At 38.8% G+C, this 17,252-nt stretch overlaps 1 long non-coding RNA gene across 1 annotated transcript in view; it reads right to left on the bottom strand.

Annotated features, from left to right (window-relative positions):
- LOC113472626 overlaps positions 1 to 16,134 on the bottom strand; it is a 25,095-nt gene extending 8,961 nt beyond the window's left edge. The window contains exon 1 of the long non-coding RNA XR_003394855.1: positions 16,029 to 16,134. This is a non-coding gene — a long non-coding RNA (uncharacterized LOC113472626). The remainder of the gene's footprint in view (positions 1 to 16,028) is intronic.
- Positions 16,135 to 17,252: the final 1,118 nt, after the last annotated feature.

Below are 17,252 nucleotides of genomic sequence, written 5' to 3' on the forward strand. Positions count from 1 at the left end.
AAGTGTACCATTTATTCGCCCACCTAAAAAACGTACCATTTATTGGCCCACCTGCCCACATTTATTTTTCTAATTTTGCAAGGCGAGCGCAGTGACCACTACGCCATGGGAGCTGACTGTAGCCGAATTGTGATGGCAGAACTACTTTTTGTACCAACTAGATGGACTGGAATAGTGGTTCACACAAGTCCAGTCATTGACCTGCTGACTGACTTCGTGTTCTATATCAGCTGATTTTTCACTAGTCAGCTGATCACAATAGACCCGTGTACAGTTACTCGGGGTTTTAGAGCCGCCAATCCGGATTTCATAACTATGCCCTCTCAACAAAAATGCCTCTCGACTCAGATAGGGAGAGAAATAAAGGTCTTCCACATCACAGCAGAGCAGGTCTTCACTCAAAAGAATCCAATTTCAACCCCTATGGTGAGAGATTTCATCACAGGGCTGGACATTGCGGGTCAAAAATTACCTCAGTTACAAAGTAACACATGGGGGTGATTCAACTCTGTACTCTCTTGGAGGGTTTCAGCAGTCATTATATGTGAATCTATAAATCGAACCCAAGACCTTCTGCAAGCAAGCGTGTCACTCACCGTACTCCTTAAGGAACGTATCACTTGGCCTCCGGCCGACATTCGGGACTTCGGCCGTTTAGTCAGACCTGATTAGCCAGCGTGATTCATTCGCGTGATCAATATTGTTTGCCTCTGGTAGGTAAATAAGTATCTCTATGTACTTACCTATGTACCTAGTACCTGTCTATGTAATTACCTAGTTACCTACCTATGTACATATTATGTACCTACTTACATCTAGTAGGCCGCGCTCCCCTTGACAAATGCACTGGACAGCACAACACTTTCTCCAAAATTAACCAGCCTAGATCTCTATGTACTTACCTATGTACCTAGTACCTGTCCATGTAATTATCTAGTTACCTACCTATGTACCTACTTACATCTAGTAGGCCGCGCTCCCCTTGACAAATGCAGTGGACAGCACAACACTTTCTCCAAAATTAACCAGCCCAGTTAGCTTGGAGGGTAGTGCGTCTGCCTTGTAAGCGCTAGGTCGCGGGTTCGATTCCCACCCGAGGCGGATTCTATCCTAAACAGATCGAGCTAGGCTAACTACTGACTATAGTATAGGATAAGGAAAGTAAAAAAATAGTTTTCATAGCGAATAGCTTCCCAGTGACTCAAAAGACCCAAAAAAACACAACCTCGACCCAAAGTTGTGACTTTCGCTAGAAATGAATAGCTCACCCCTAAAGGGGATTTAGCTAAAAAGGAAATATGTATTTTGGAATTAAAATGTTGACCTCCCTTCATTCGGTTAATGTCAAAAGACCCAAAAAACACAACCCCGACCCAAAGTTGTGACTCTCGTTAGAAATGAATAGCTCACCCCTAAAGGGGATTTATCTAAAAAGGAAATATGTATTTTGGAATTCAAATGTTGACCTCCCTTCATTCGGTTAATGATGGGACATTACACTTCTGGCCTTCTGCACACCAGAAGAGCAACACTCGGGCTGCAATTAAAAGAAAATGAATTATGCCAAAAATATAAGAATTATGCCAAAACTATAAGAATTATGGCCATATCTCGTGAGCAGGAAGTTGGTTGGCTGGTTGTCAATTTGCCAAAAATTAATGTAAGTACATAAATTTTGTCGAACAAGTTCATTTGATAAAACTATACATATGTGAACATTTATTATGATTTTAGTAAAACTAAATAAAATTGATAAGGAGAATCGCGTTCTACTGGATTCCCGACTCTTTTGGACCCCGATACTGCTGTGCTGGAACTATAAGCATCTTTCCTTGTATACAAAAAGCCCAAAGTGGCTGAGGTGTAAGGCAACCTTTACCTTGAGGTAAAACCCTGTTCGAATATACTAGTTAGCTTGTAGGGTAGGGCGTCTGCCTTAGGGCGTGGGTTCGATTCCCACCCGGGGCGAATTTTATCCTAAACAGATAAGGTTCGTTCTCGGAATGGCCGGAGTTTCTCCTATCCTGTCTTCCTTCTTTCGATTTCGGGACGATAAGACCTTGGCAGTTACAGTTCCCTCTGTCAAAACTATTTTTTTTTTTAAGGAGAAGAAGAAGAAGAAGAAGAAGAAGAAGAAGAAGAAGAAGAAAAAGAAGAAAAGGAATTGGTGCTCCCCGAGTTTCTCGACACTGAGATATCGAATAATCCAAGGTCGTTATGGAATTGAATTGATTTGTTGATTTGAATGGAGTATGATTATCGTTATTGATTGATGATTTGTTTGTCGATTCAGAATCGGCCTGGTCTAGAGTTCTACAGTTTAGTGGGCTACCTGTGTTCCACAGTAAGTTCTTATCGCTACCCTCCAAGCTGACCCAGCTTGGTAAACTTTGATGCCTTTGATAGATCGTAATCGTAATCTTTGATAGATTTGTGAATCTTTGAGCCGTGGTTCTCAATTCCCGATAGCTCAATAGATTTTGGACCCAATTGAGTCTTTGGAGACTTAGGGGGCCTCATTCAGGCCCAATTTTTCATAATTCTACAGTGCAGTGGACTACCAGTGTTCCATTGTCTGGCTAGGGGACGTTAAACAGAGAAAAGACTAGCGTCTGGCTGTGGGACTATAAACAGGGAGGAGAACAGCTAACCCTAACCAGCCTAGCTAGCTGGCAGTTCTTCAAAGGGTTCTCTCTGCTTCTAAAGACCAGGCACAAGTCCTCACGATGGTTGACTGCGGTTCAGGACGAGCCAGCCAAATTAACATGGCTAGAGCTAGAGATCATCACCCCGGTGTATAGCAGATACAAAAAGACATCTTTTCTTTATTCTGCTATCGCCATTCGGCGAAAGCTAAAGCCGCTACAACAACAACCAGTGTTCCACAGTAAATTCTTATCGTAATTTGTGATAGATTTGTGAATCCTTGATGGAATAATAAATAAAAAAATAAATACCTAAATGTCTTTTCTTTGTGTTACTGTATCACAACTTTGGTGCTCACTGCAGCATTGTAGGATTTTTCCAAATACATATATCGCAATAATCCAGCTCCCAATTTGATAAGAGAGAGAGATTTGTAAAGGGCAAAGAAGATTACAAAAGATTCAGAACTATTTGTGTTAAGGCTCATCAGAATGGATGATGATAAACAGAGGGTTATAGAAGGGACCAAGGACCAGGGCCGGATTACCCATAAGGCAGAATGGCAGACTGCCACGGGCCCCGCGCTTTGAGGACTTACACTAGATATTATGGGTTTTTTCTATATAAAAAAAAAACTCAAAATCCGTAGGTAATGATTGATACAAATGAATTAGGTACATAGGTATAGAAGTGTTTTCTAGTAGGGAGGGGGGTAGGTCCTGGGGGCCCCGCGCCTTTGAAACTGCCCCGGGCCCCGCGGGGGGCTAATCCGGCCCTGACTGTGGCTGTTACCTTGTTCTTTCAATAAATAAATCAATAGGTAGGTAATAAACTGGGGGCTAATCCGGCCCTGCCAAGGACCTGATTGTATATCCTCTTAGGGGCATATTGTTACAGGCGAGAGGGAGGCTCAGGATTTGGGGGTGTGCTTTTTTGTAAAGAAAAGTCCAGCTGATGAAGGAATAACCAAAACAAAATAAGAAACTATGATAACGGGCTTTATGGCTGGACTATAAGATTATAACAGGCCAGTAGAAAGTCTAGTTACTGGACCATTGGAGTCCAATTCCCTTGGACAAAATACACTTCTGTACAGCTACAAATCCAATTGAAGCTGACTTTAGCTGATCAATTGGACTGGAATGTTAGTGGACTCCAGTGGTGTTTATTACCATTTGCATGGTACAAATTTCTTGACCCCGTCGGGAATCGAACCCGGGTCTCCCGCGTGAAAGGCGAGCACAGTGATCACTACGCCATGGGAGCTGACAGAACTACTTTTTGTACCAACCAGATGGACTGGAATGGTGGTTCACACAAGTCCAGTCATTGACCTGCTGACTGACTTCGTGTTCCCTATCAGCTGATTTTTTTACTAGTCAGCTGATTACAATAGACCCGTGTTACTTGGGGTTTTAGAGCCGCCAATCCGGATTTCATAACTATGCCCTCTCAACTAAAATGCCTCTCGATTCATATGGGGAGAGAGATAAAGGTCTTCCACATCACAGCAAAGCAGGTCTTCACTCAAAAGAATCCAATTTCAACCCCTATGGTGAGAGATTTCATCACAGGGCTGGACATTGTGGGTCAAAAATTACCTCAGTTACAAAGTAACACATGGGGGTGATTCAACTCTGTACTCTCTTGGAGGGTTTCAGCAGTCATTATATATAAGTTCTGTGGGTCAACTTGATAAGGAGAACCAAAAAGGCAGATATATTTTGAACGAACAGTGTGGGTCAACATTTTAATTCGACTTTTTTTAAATAGGGGGAATCGTAGGTAAGTGCTAAGGTGTTATCGTCCCGAAATCGAAGAGAGAAGGAAGACAGGATAAGAGAAAGCCAGCCGTTCCGAGAACGAACTGTATCCGTTCAGGATAAAATCTGTCCCCGACGGAAATCGACCCCGCGCCTCAGCCTAGCTAACTATTTTGGTTCTCCTAGAATTTGGGATTAGCCTCCACTCCAAACTCTCCCTCTAAGTTCTCCCCTGACTGATATATTGTAGGGATTTCCTCTGAGGGCATGCTATATTGTGTTTCTGTTCTATAGCATGACCTCTTCACTTCCCACGTGCACAGGAGGGACTACTATGGTCATGTTGGGGTTCAGATCAACTCGCTTTTAAAGACTCATGGTGGATTTCACCAAGGACTTAATCAGAGATTTTACTAAGGGGAGAATTTTATATGATCCAACAATTTTTCGATCTTGGTTAAAGAAAATCAGTATTTATGTACCTACCTATTTAATAATCAGTTTATTATTATTCTTGATTTGATTTTTTGATTTTACTTTCATGTAATGATTTAAAATCAAGACTAGAGCCCGTTCTCCCTTTATTCCCAATATAAGGTTTAGGTCACCCATCCATTTATTGGCCTTCCTCGGCGTAGCTTAACATAGGTAACGCTAAAACCGGTCTTAAATTAACGACTGAAGTGTTATCTAAAACTTTCTCGCTTTGAGTTCATAGGTCGTCGCGACAAATTTCAAGATCAGAGCTCATTTGTGTGAGAAAATGTAAAAAAAAATCCCACAATTACTCAATTAACTTTAAGTCTCCCCTCCCATCCATTTATTGGCCTTCCTCGGCGTAGCTTAACATAGATGACACTAAAACCGGTCTTAAATTAACGACTGAAGTGTTATCTAAAACTTTCTCGCTTTGAGTTCAAAGGTCGTCGCGACAAATTTCAAGATCAGAGCTCATTTGTGTGAGAAAACATGAAAAAATATCCCACAATTACTCAATTAACTTTAAGTCTCCCCTCCCATCCATTTATTGGCCTTCCTCGGCGTAGCTTAACATAGATGACACTAAAACCGGTCTTAAATTAACGACTGAAGTGTTATCTAAAACTTTCTCGCTTTGAGTTCAAAGGTCGTCGCGACAAATTTCAAGATCAGAGCTCATTTGTGTGAGAAAACATGAAAAAATATCCCACAATTACTCAATTAACTTTAAGTCACCCATCCATTTATTGGCTTTGCTCGGAAAAAAAATTTTAACATAAAATAAAAAAAAAAAAAAAAAAAAAAAAAAAAAAAAAAAATCAGTAAAACATCAAAACTCTGTTCCGTGTTGATTTATGCCGGGCGTCTCTTCAAACTATTGACGTAGGTTTTTTTTTTTTTAAGAGGTTTGACAGAGGGAACTGTAACTGCTATGGTCTTATCGTCCCGAAATCGAAGAGAGAAGGAAGACAGGATAGGAGAAAGCCAGCCGTTCCGAGAACGAACATTATCCCATCAGGATAAAATCCGCCCCGGGTGGGAACCGAACCCGCGGCCTAGCGCTTACAAGGCAGACGCACTACCAACTAAGCTAACTAGGCTGGCTAATCGCGTTCTACTGGATTCCCGGCTCCACTCAGGCTGAGTGAGGTTAATTTGTGAATTGACGTCGATTGATGGTCGATCGACCATGTTTGGACACGCCTTAAGGGACCTCATCCAGGTCCTTTCTCTAGAGCAGAGGTTCTCAAACTGGGGGGCGTGGAGACAAATCATGGGGGGCGCGAGCTTTTCCTATAAAAAAATCAAATTTATACCAAAATTACCTACCAGGTACTTCGTCTCCAAATCATGCGAGACCCATCATCTACTGACGAGGCAAATAGTGAATTTGACTCCCTTTAGAACAGAGGTTCTCAAACTGGGGGCCGTGGAGACAAATCATGGGGGGCGCGAGCTTTTCCTATAAAAAAATCAAATTTATACCAAAATTACCTACCAGGTACTTAGTCTCCACCTCTAGTATCTTGAGATACGTCCAGCGTAATCATATGTATATCAAACGCCTATTTCCAGATTTTTTTATTATCACAAAATTCTTTTCTATTCTCTTTTCTCTCTTCTTCTTTTTCTTTACATGTATCTTCTTATTCTTCTTCTCCTATAGAAATCAAACAGCTGATTTCTATTTATATTTATATGTACCTATTTTCATTTTTTATTATCACGAATTTATTATGTATCTTCTTCTGCTTTTCTGCAAAAGAATAAGTGTTTCGTCTTCTGCTTCTTCTTCTTCTTCTCCTCCTTCTTCCTCCTCTCCCCTTTTCCTTTTCCTTCTTTTACTCCGTATTCTTCTTCTGCACATTCTTTCTACTCCTTATTTTTCTGGTAGTATGTACCTCGTAATCTTTTTCTACTCCTTCTTTCCTCATTATTATTCATATTTCTTCACCTTACTCCTTTTGCTCTTTCTCCACTTCGCCTTCGTCTTCTTCTTCTTCCTCTTCTTCTTCGTCTTCTTCTTCTTCTTCTTCTTCTTCTTCTTCGTCTTCTTCTTCTTCTTCTTCCTCTTCTTCTTCTTCTTCTTCTTCCTCTTCTTCTTCTCCGTCTTCTTCCTCTTCTTCTTCTTCTTCTTCTCAAGAGGTTTGATAGAGGGAACCGTAACTAACCGTAAGAAGAAGTCTTCTTCTTCTTCTTTTCTCTTCTTCTCCTCTTTTTCTTCTCCGTCCACTGCTCCTTATTCTTCTTCTCATCCTCTTTACCTTCCAAGCCAAGTGCCTACTACCTTCTTCTTCATATTCTTCTACTTTTTTTTCCCTACTCCTTATTAGGTATTCTGGTTGGTACTCCTTATTCCTCATATACTCTAGTTCTTTTTCTACATACTCTTCTTCTTCGTGTTCTCCAGTTCTCCTATACCACATTATATTGTTCGTAAGGTTTCAACATGCACCCAGCTGATCCTGTGTGTGTTTAGAACGCAATAAACATGGTTCGTATCATAAATAGTGGAATCGCGTCCACCAATGTCTCCAATATTGTTCTTTGTACAAAGGCTTTTATGATCACTTTTCAGACACTTTCTCCCAATATGGGCCACAAATTTAAAACAAAAAGTAAAAAGGTCCCATTAAACATTGTCTGTTGTAAAACAAAAGAACACTATAATGTAAAATAAGTTATTGTAGACGTAATGAATGCTCTACATTGCAATAATTGTGTCAAGGAAACAGCCTTGCCAAAACTGCATTCGTAGACATTAGTTTGACAGAGCCTTGTTTCAACAATTTTAATACCTAACACTTGTTCAAAATCCTCCATATATCGTAGAATCTCAACTCAGGGCTAAGTTAAGATGGACAAAAACACCAGGTCAGTAGGTATTGATTTATTGTGTCTTATGTCGATTTGAGTCATAAATTAAAGCTCGCAATTTTCTGTCAAAATTCGCTTTCAAATCAAGATTCACGAGACCTACATACCTATTGTACGGCGAGTTATATAGTTACAAAATCGACAATTTTGATAGAAGAAGATTGAAGGTGCCTTCTTTATCCACGTAGGTATATACCCTACCATAAAAGTAAAAGTTGATCTGCCCCAAAGGCTAGCTGCTGCATTGCTTCTCAGTTGGATCTGAAAAGACAATGGCAAAAACATCTCCTAACTCCTATTGATACTTTTGTTACCAACTTGTGTTTTCTCTGAATGTTGATAAACACAATGGACCAAATACCAACTTAAATACATATCCCCAAACAGTAAAAGTAAAAGTTGATCTGCCCCAAAGGCTAGTTGCTGCATTGCTTCTCAGTTGGATCTGAAAAGACAATGGCGAAAACATCTCCTAACTCCTTTTGATACTTTTGTTACCAACTTGTGTTTTCTCTGAATGTTGATAAACACAATGGACCAAATACCAATTTAAATACATATCCCCAAACAAAACAAACACAACATCCATGTGTGTGTCTTACATAGATGCAAACAAAACTGTAATAGCTATTGTGTCAGATGTCACAGGAGAGACAATGTCACTGAAAGAATGGAAATCAATTTGAATTTCAGAAACCTGATGTCAGAAGAAGAGTCAAAGAATATTGATCGTTTTGGACGATATAGGACTAATTCCCAAGGTGTCCTAAGGAGTACCTATTTTCTGCCCAACTAAAAGCGTTTCTTTATCCTGGAATTCCAGAACACTTATTAGAGTTATTAGGGAAGACAGTAAGTACGGCAAGTACGTCGGTATACTTATCTCACATGGTTGTAATACTGTGTGCCTAACATAACTTGATATTATATCTGTTACGGTAAATGTAGAAAATCTGGTCATTGTGAAAAATTACCGGTTATTTTTCACAATTACCACTGTCATTGGTAAATGTAAGAAAAGGTATACTTATCTCACATGGTTGTAATACTGTGTGCCTAATATAACTTGATATTATATCTACTTAAATATTGGCTTTGTAATACCTACGTCCTTATAGGTACTTTTTATATAGGTATCTATGTAGAACAAATAACTAGTCTATAGTCTTGATTTCTGTATCCTTCCATGACAAACATTATTTGAATCTCTATTCTTTGACTTTGGTGACTCCTGTCTTGTACACATCAATCCTCATCCATGTTTCTTAAAAACAAAGTTGTCCCACGTATTTTTCACAATTACCAGAGGGCCTTGGTAAATGTAGGAATCATTTGTTTCTGTCGATATGGTCCCTCGTCCCTACGGAAAAAATTTCATTGCGTGAGTATGTTAGGAAAACCTCCCTGTCAGGAGGTCAGGGCTACCAAAGATGTGTCTGCAAAGATTTGTTTATCTCGTGGTACTAGTTTCAACAATCATCAGGTGTTTTGAATCTTCAGGTTTAAAGATGTCTCTGCAAAGGCAAATGCAGTACAGATAAGTGCAAGTGTAAGAAGTCTCAAAAATTATGTCAATCCAAGTGCCATGATAGCTTACCATGTCACAATAAGTAACCTTTGATTATTTACCTAGTTCTCATTAATTTCACCTCTTGTTTTTAATTCAGGTGAAAGAAAGTGCTTTGATAAATCTTTTAAAATGAACATTTGAAAATTACTTACATATGTTTTAATTTGAATTCTACCATTTTTTTTTTTTTTTAGATAGATACTCGTACACTCTTTACAGAGTAAAAAGTTGTTCATGTGACGAAATATCCCTTATTTAATACGAATTACGAACCCTGGATTTACAATATAGTCGTTAATTAAGTTAATTCAGAAACAATGTTCTTCAATCTGTAAGGGATTTTGCTGATTGCGATATTTTCCCTCAGACCCACATTAATCAGAGTGACGAGATGTGTAAACAAATCAAATTTGAAAATGCCTCTTTGAATTGATGAAAATTAAAATGTCCCTTGTGCACAAAAAAGACTTAATGTTGATTAGCGACCAAAGTGATTAATTTAATGAATGTATGTTGAATACCAATGAATCTCTAATGATAATGAATGGAGTGACGTTTTTTGCCTTTGACGAACGGACCGTAAAAAAACTTTGGCTCGAAAGATTGAACATTATTTTGGTTTATAATAAAGTAATAAAGAATTACAATGTGAGCCAAGAGATAGAGAGCTCTGGCAAGAATGCAAGGACTTCACATTTAGCAGAGCTTCTGGTAAATGACCAGAGCTGTCTCAAAAAAATCTATCTCGCGGTTCAAGTTGTATGAATTTACGGTTTTGATTTTGCAGTTTTGAAAATATACTGAGAAGCTTGTTTAGGCTTGTTCCACCTTGGTGATACCTATTCACGACACGTGCTTATTCCTCATAAAAAAATCTTTTGAAACAAAAAGACACCGATCTCTTTTGGGGGGCATAAAAAGATGAGCAAAGTAAACATGAGATTAGGAGAATCGTAAAACGGATCTCCCAGAAGTAAGAAATACCTACACTCCGTAAAAAAATAGGTACTTTTACACCATTAATTTTGCGTCTATCATCAGTGATAATGAAATCCCCAAAACTAGATTCCTGTTCCTGCGATACAGGGATACCTATTTCAGAAACCGCAATCCATCAACACACCTAATAAAGGTGTCTGTCTGTAGGGTTAAGGATGTATCGCTCAGTACTTCAGAGGAGCGTAAAAGAACTGGCAAAAACTGAGGACGAAAAACAGGAAAAGCGCACTGTTTACAAGTCAGGAGGGGAATGAAATTTGAAATTTGATTTTCAAAATTCGTTTTCTTCAACTGTCAGTTTCTTTTTCCTTCTTTTTTTACAAATTTGATTTCTGTTCAGGTTTCTGGTAAAAACGAACCAAGAACGTTTGAAAATCCGAAAAAGCTTGGTTTGACTGAGCAGTGAACAGTCCATTGACAATACAAACAGTATGACGGACATTTTACTTTCTATTACTACAGTATAGCGGAGCTATACTAGTAATGAAAGTATTGCAATCGGTCCAAATTTTCAAAATCGGGAAATGGTTGGAAATATCCGTGTTTTGATCCTGATGTCAAAAAAGCGATTTTTAGCCCATGGTCTGTACGTATGTATGTTCGTATGTATGTGTGTACTACAGGTTTAAATGGGAAAATGGGAAAAGGTGGTATACAAAATATCTCAAGAACGGTTTGTCCTAGAGCGAATTTTGGGGTCCCCTGATTCCAAAAAAGTGGTTTTTAGCCCATGGTCTGTACGTATGTATGTACGTATGTACGTATGTACGTATGTATGTACTACAGGTTTAAATGGGAAAAGGTGGTATACAAAATATCTCAAGAACGGTTTGTCCTAGAGCCTGGTGCTGAAACACATGCTCATGTCAAAAGAAGAAGAAGGAGGAGCAGTTAAGGCTGAAGGAGGAGGAGAAGAAGGAGGAGGAGGAGAAGAAGAAGGAGGAGGAGGAGGAGAAGGAGGAGGAGGAGAAGAAGAAGGACGAGGAGAACAAGAAGGAGGAGGAGGAGGAGAAGAAGAAGAAGAAGGAGGAGGAGGAGGAGAAGGAGGAGGATGAGGAGGAGAAGAAGAAGGAGGAGGAGAAGAAGAAGGAGGAGGAGGAGAAGAAGAAGGAGGAGGAGAAGAAGAAGGAGGAGGAGGAGAAGAAGAAGGAGGAGGAGGAGAAGAAGAAGGAGGAGAAGGAGGAGGAGGAGGAGAAGGAGGAGGATGAGGAGGAGAAGAAGGAGGAGGAGGAGAAGAAGAAGGAGGAGAAGGAGGAGGAGGAGAAGGAGGAGGAGGAGGAGAAGGAGGAGGAGGAGGAGAAGAAGAAGGAGGAGGAGGAGAAGAAGAAGAAAGAAGAAGAAGCAGAAAAAAACATGAAGTACATAGGTACATACCTAAAATGAAATGTGTTGCAAGAATCCATCCCCCGTTTATCCAAACCTTCACAAATTTATAAAGTACCACTTTGCATTTTTGTGGAATGGTCCTCCAGTCCATACTTCCCTTTACCATTCAAAAAGGGTGCTGAATCATGAAATTCAAAAGAGTTCTTCTCTTATCCTGTCTTCCTTTTCTCTTCGCTTTCAGTTCTCTCTATCAAACCTCTCGAATCTTCAAGGAAAAACGTCTTCTACAAACAACGAAACGAGCCTTAAAAACAGGCTAAAAAGCCAAAAGCCAAAAAGTGAAGAACAACCTGGTGGTTACAAGTTAAAAACCACCCCATCTGACTCACCTTACTCCCCCTACTACCAACCCAGTTCACTTTGCCCTTTGTCCCCCTACTTTATCTCCCTTTTCTCATAAATCCCCTCTCTCTTCTTCCCCTTCTTTCCTCATAAATCCTTCCCCCTCCCTCGCCACCCACAAAAACCCTGAAAATCTGTGTGGCAAGATAAAATAATTATTCAAAACGCCAGTCACTAAAATCCGCAAGGGCCAAGGTCCGTTCCCACTTGTGAGTTTCATCCGATTTTTCCCCGAATGTCCTGTAGGCAATGTAATTTAAATGAGAGTGTTCCCACTACACACGACACGATTTCTTTCCCCGAACGATAAAAAAATGTTCTTGTTAGGCAATGCCATTTAAAAGGAGTGGTCCCATTACACCTGACGCACGTTTTTTTGTCCGGACGACAAGTGGGAACGTACTAGTAATACTCGCACTTCGTGCTCGGGGAGGTATGAGATACACAGGTACGAGGTACCTATTTATATGATTTCTACTCGTGAATACGTGAAGTAACATAATTTTACAACAATAAAATAGGTGATACACCTAATAAGATCATTTTTTCTCTGGAAAATAGGAATCGATTTTTACACGTAGGTAAATGATTCTCCTTTCCAGGATCACTTTGAGAAAGAAGTAAGTTTAAACTTCGTAGATTCCTATAAGCGTAACCCATCCTTTAGGACTGTTTGCCCTTACACCTAAGCTCCTGAGTGGGCTTTTTACTTTCCTTATCCTATAGGAAGGAAAGTAATGTAATCTGGTCAAATTTTCGATGGTCAGTTTTTAGTGTCAAAACACGTTTTGAGGTCCCTAGAGCCTAAATCCAAAGTTTCAGTACCCACAGTGGCGTAGCGTGGTCTAAATTCAAGTGTAGGGCGTGTAGCGCTCACGCACAGGTCTACCAAGTCCCATCACAGTACATGCCATTAATATAATATTTATGGGCACTAAAGTGAACTTTTGAGTTGTATGGCCGCCATACACGTCATACATACACGCTACGCCACTGGTAACCCATCCTTTAGGACTGTTTGCCCCTACCCCTAAGCTCCGGAGTGGGCTTTTTGTGTAGGAAATAGGCTTCTACCACCCATATTTATGAACAAAATGCTGGCTCTTAAGTTCGTGCTAAGCATAGTCTGTATAAACAAGGTATATTTTATTCTATTCTATTCTATCACTGAATGACTCCTACAGCTGATCTTACCACTGAGAGTGAACTCAGTGAAAAAAAAGTCAAAGGTTTTGGTACTTGTGCAGAAGTCACGTCCGTGGAATATTGCTACCAAAGGAACTGGCACAAACAAGCAGTGACCCTGGTTATTATAGGGTTAGGTTAAACAAAAGAAGGAGTTTTCACAATTAGAGCAGTGATTAGTGTTATTATAAGGTTAGGTTAAATTCAAAAAGGAGCTTTTCTTTTCCACGGACGTGACTTCTGCATAATTACCAAGGTTTTCTTTGACACCACCTATTTGGTTTACACAGGGTATTTATTGAACTCTGGATTATTAACTGAAAGACAATGTGATATTAATTGTATTTTTTTTTCTCCTCTCTTTCCTCACACGGTAAAAGCATTCTTTAGAAATACTGTGGAGAGGGGCAGGCGATCTAGAAAGGGACACAATTTTATGAAAAGGAAATGGAAACAAAAATCCTAAACTTGGGTACTTTTTGAATTAAAAATAATAATAATAATTTATTTTAGGGTTTTGTTTTTCTTTTTTCCCTCTTGTAAAAAGTCAAAATATTTTACTTTAAAATCTAATTTACAATACCGCAATAAAAAGAAAACAAAAACAACAGAGAAACACGTAAACGTAAACAATAATACACAAAAGCACACACCACAAAACAAAAAAGCAAGAATATACCTAGTCAATGATAAATTTATAAACAGGGTCTGAAATTTTTGGAGTTCCCAAAGTTGACAAAAATCAGATTGGAAGGAATAGATGGAGAGGAAAGTTCACCTTCTGAAGCCTGAAATTACGAGTATTACGGTATGTACAGTCCACTTCAACTGGGAAGTCCGATGACCTTTGGGTGCGCACTCGTCAAAAAATAGCTCGTTGATTAACAAGTAAGCATGGGTTTCGGTACTTTTGCAGAAGTCACGTCTGTGGAATATTGCTACCAAAGGAACTGGCACAAACAAGCAGTGACCCTGGTTATTATAGGGTTAGGTTAAACACAAGAAGGAGTTTTCACATGTCAAGCATTCAACTGAAGGGTGTTAATTTAATGATTTACTTTGCAGGTGAAGAGTTGGAATTAGAAGTTAATCTGAGCAGCAACACAGAAAATCCCCCTCTCTTTATTTCGCTCTGTGTAGGTGTGCAGATTTTTATATTTTGAGCATTTTGTTTTCAGGGAAAATGAATTAATTAGTAAAAGAGGAGAGAGAAAAAGTATTCGGAAGGAAAACAAAAACAACAGAGAAACACGTAAACAATAATACACAAAAGCACACACCACAGAACAAAAAAGCAAGAATATGCCTAGTCAATGATAAATTTATAAACAGGGTCTGAAATTTTTGGAGTTCCCAAAGTTGACAAAAATCAGATTGGAAGGAATAGATGGAGGTTGTATATTTTCTAAAATTTGGTACCAAAATAATGTGAATATTGAAAATTGCAACTACCTACCTACATATGTAACAAACTCTTTAAAATCTCTTCAGTCTAAGCTACGAGTAGTAGATACTTACAAATCTAAGGAAGTGGTTAAGGTCCTAAGAAGACCCTGAACCTTTACACTGGTTTAATTTTAATGCTCTAAATTGTAAATGAAGCGTCAAAACCATGTCCACCTCTTCACTATTCAATGATAATGGATAATGGGCGAAACATTGTAAAACATAAACAAATGTAAACAAATATCTCGCCGACAATCAAAACAATGTGAACAAAAACAAAACCCTTCAGTACCTGAGTGATGGTTATCGAGAAATGAAATAATTCATAGAATTGAAAATGAATTGGTTAAGACATAACTACTTTGTATCTACATAACAATCATATTATTCTTCATAGAATTTTGCATATTGAATTTCTTGTATTGTGCATTATGTGTGAGGGTGGTAAAAAATCCAGTTTTCAAAAGGGCTAACTAAAATCAAATTATTATAGGTACGGCATCAAACCTACTAACTAGAAAAGTTGGTCTCTTTCCTTTTGCGGAATTTCGCTGAAAAGACATAACTCATTTACTCGGGCTTGACAAAATAATAGTGATAGTGAAGAGTTGGTAACATATTCCTTTCCTTTCCCCACCTTTGGTGTGTTCTAAGAATTGGAAGAAAAGAACTCCAGCGTTTTCTTCAACCAAACCAAGAGCCAGGACAAGAACTTTGACCTAATCGTTTCACATGATCTCATCATATGAGTACCTGTACCACCAGTCTACCAGATTGTAGGTACCTGCATAGTATGTACAGATTCTGTCTACTGGAAACGCTCCGAGAGATCTGAAAAAACATAAGATTATTATTATCTTGAATCCTAATGACTATCTTTATTCGAGATGTGCTATCATTGGCTCATCCGGCTGAGCAACCAGTTCATTCAAATCGTAATAATATGACAATACATTGATTAGAATTAGACTTATTGACCATGGATACTCGTCGCACAAAGCCAGAAGTAGTACAGAAAATTATGTAGGTACTAGGTACAAGGTTATGTTCCATCGGACACGACGCGACGAAAGATCTTCATCGCTGAAAATGCCACAGGATACTTACGTATTACTATCTGGTACAAAGTACAGCTTATTTACACCGCTTCTGTGCCAAATCTCTAGCAGAGGTAGATCGATTGAACAGAAACATAACAGAGTATTTAAGGCGCCGTCAATTTCACACATTTAAAAAACGAACAAACTTATTACTTTCTATTACTACAGTATAGCGGAGCTATACTAGTAATGAAAGTATTGCAATCGGTCCAAATTTTCAAAATCGGGAAACACCAACAATAACTTGGTATGAAGATGTATCCGTAATAACGTGCGATTTCTTTGAAAAATAACAGAAGAATGCCTTTGGAACACTAGATTTCCTTATCTGAGGGCTTTAGCCGCAATGTTCAATGTATTAAATGATGATAACTTCTGCAACATATTTCATGACCTGTGTTCTATTTTACAAAACATCTTTAGGTATGAGACCAACAATCTCTTGGTATGAAGATGTATCCCTAATAACGTGCGATTTCTTCCAAAAATAACAGAAGAATGCCTTTGGAACAATAGATTTCCTTATCTGAGGGCTTTAGCCGCAATGTTCAATGTATTAAATAATGATAACTTCTGCAACATATTTCATGACCTGTGTTCTATTTTACAAAACATCTATAGGTATGAAGTTTTGCCTTCTGGAGCCACTATACGTTTCGTCATTTCTCATGATCCCTGTGGAAGAGCTTTTTTTTTTCATGTCAAGCATTCAACTGAAGGGTGTTAATTTAATGATTTACTTTGCAGGTGAAGAGTTGGAATTAGAAGTTAATCTGGAGCCACTATACGTTTCGTCATTTCTCATGATCCCTGTGGAAGAGCTTTTTTTTTCATGTCAAGCATTCAACTGAAGGGTGTTAATTTAATGATTTACTTTGCAGGTGAAGAGTTGGAATTAGAAGTTAATCTGAGCAGCAACACAGAAAATCCCCCTCTCTTTATTTCGCTCTGTGTAGGTGTGCAGATTTTTATATTTTGAGCATTTTGTTTTCAGGGAAAATGAATTAATTAGTAAAAGAGGAGAGAGAAAAAGTATTCGGAAAAAGCTTGATCCAACTCATATCTGTCGTACTGCACAAAGCTTTTCCCAATTATAGTACGAGGTACCTATGCAGGCTATGGGTAATGGTGGAGTCGCTTTCCAAGATCTCAAACACTCCCTATTTTCCAGTCCCCAATTTCACAGGATCAACAAGGCAGAAGTACCCTGTCTAACCATTATTTTCTTCTAGTTATTTAGAAGCCCGGAGTAGTTAGTACCATTTTGTTTTGAAATGACAAACCACCTTTAAATTGGAACAACAATGTAAGTTATCTTGACAAACCCTACTGTTCCTAAACCTCGAATTGAACTTTTACGTCAACCAACCTCCCTATGATTTCGACTTAAGGAAACAAAAATAATTACTTAACAACTGGAAAAATGTCGCGCTGGAATTTCTTTCTACTTTTTTTATA

The sequence above is a fragment of the Diaphorina citri genome, unplaced genomic scaffold (genome assembly GCF_000475195.1).
Source record: "Diaphorina citri unplaced genomic scaffold, Diaci psyllid genome assembly version 1.1 scaffold77, whole genome shotgun sequence".
Taxonomy (NCBI): Eukaryota; Metazoa; Arthropoda; class Insecta; order Hemiptera; family Psyllidae; genus Diaphorina; species Diaphorina citri.